General features: G+C 41.6%; 1 protein-coding gene across 4 annotated transcripts in view; it reads left to right on the forward strand.

Moving 5' to 3' along the window:
* Positions 1–1,841, forward strand: part of LOC106522258 (double-stranded RNA-specific editase 1) — a gene marked incomplete at its 3' end in the record, with an annotated part of 105,104 nt that overhangs the window by 53,382 nt on the left and 49,881 nt on the right. For all 4 annotated transcript variants that reach the window (XM_014015204.1, XM_014015203.1, XM_014015205.1 and 1 more), the window contains 1 exon segment: positions 1,241–1,354.

The following is a 1,841-nucleotide window of genomic DNA, read 5'->3' on the forward strand; positions in this document are numbered from 1 at the left end:
GTGTGTGTGTGTGTGTGTGTGTGTGTGTGTGTGTGTGTGTGTGTGTGTTGGTCTTTCAGGAGCAGGTTTTCTTTGTAAATAATAGTACCAGGTGAAAAGATGTAACCTACTTTACATCCTATATTTTAATCTCATGCGATACAAGACACACATGTGGACACAACATGTGGTGGCCTAGATTTTGAGCACCTCTGTGGTAATCTTATCTGCAGCCGGTGAATGGAAGAAGTCTGGGAAAACTTGCGCTACCATTGTGCAGCAGAAGGACTCAGGAAAAACAGAGGTTGGAGAAGTTTGTCAGGCTGGATTTAGTCTCCATCTTGGATGTGCTTAATGAGCCTAGGATCCTCATTCCTCACCAGTGAGATTAAACAGTGATGGAGCACCAAATATATATATATATACATATATATATATACACATACACTCTCTTTTTCATTCGCTTTTACTCTCCAGCGCTCTGACTGTCACAGTGTCTCGTTTTATTATCTGTCCCCCTCGTTCTCTCCATCCCGGCTCCCGCTTCACCTTGAATGACCAGATGGGTAAATGACATTGCAACCCTCCTGAGTCAGCATGTTCTTATTAAATTATTTGTCCTTCATGCCACTTTGCAGCTCTCTACTGATGCAATGGCTTCCAACTGTTAATGACAAGGAAGGGGTGTAACATTAGTTTAGTTTTTCGTGCATGCTCGCTTTTAAATAAGCATTCATCCTGTAACAAGWAGCAACGACTGGCTGAAGTACATCTACGGACTCTCTAAGCACAAAGTACATATGAAATGAAAACGAGTCAAAACCATCAAACGTAAATGCAAATGTAAAAGGAAGTGTGGTTAAATGCACTAACTGCTCCGTTTACTATCAAACATAGTGACAGTAACCTAACACATGAGCGCACGTTCTGGAAGCAAGGCATTCTTTCATATAGGATGGTGCATTCCATATAGTTTTGGCAGTTCAACAGAAACTAAAAGGGGAAAAATAGAGTGGGAATCAGGGGAGTTGTGGGGGAAGGGATACCTGGCAGGGGGAAGGAGCTGAGTGCCACAGGAGCATCTGTCAATGCTTCACTTCATCAGTTCAGGAGACTGTCACATCTTTGTGTTTGCTGTGGTACTGCTGCTTTCCAAATACCTCTTTTTTTATCTGTTTAGTTCGGCTCTTGTGCAAAGAGTCATACAGGTGTTCAGCTTGATGTCTTGAAAGTTTGATTTTGTTTTCTTGTTTTGCTTCAGAAAATTGAATCAGATCTATCCAGAGCCTGGAGGAGCAGCGTTGAGTAGAAGTCCTGGAGCAGCAGGGGGCAAATAAACACCGTAGTGGTTCTTATCCAAGGAGCAGCACCACTGGTAAGTTGTACTATTGAACAACCTACACTGTCTAGCAGCTTTGCTTCACTACACATTCATTTATTCACCAGGGTGTGAGGCAGAAAACAGCAGCTTTATTCCTGTTAATGCCACAGAGAAGAGGTTGCAGCCCTCCTGTAGCTCAGTTTCAGGTCAACTCAAAATCAGATATCGCTCCCGTGAAGAAAAAATACAACTTTTCACATTACTTTAGATTCCATTCCCCACCGTGTGCAGATAAATTGTTAAAGACTACCTCCTGGCAGTCACAGTCAATTTTTATTTTTATTTTTTTACTTTTATGTTCACATGTCTGCACCTACTTTGGCTGATGTGGTTTTCTCATCTTTAATTCTCCAAATAAAACTCATCATATTGTAAAATTAAATTTACAAAATGGGAAAGTTCATGCTCATGTGGAGATGTTTTTGTGTGTGTGTGTGTGTGTGTGTGTGTGTGTGTGTGTGTGTGTGTGTGTGTGTGTGTG

This window comes from Austrofundulus limnaeus, unplaced genomic scaffold (genome assembly GCF_001266775.1).
Source record: "Austrofundulus limnaeus strain Quisiro unplaced genomic scaffold, Austrofundulus_limnaeus-1.0 Scaffold125, whole genome shotgun sequence".
Classification (NCBI taxonomy): Eukaryota; Metazoa; Chordata; class Actinopteri; order Cyprinodontiformes; family Rivulidae; genus Austrofundulus; species Austrofundulus limnaeus.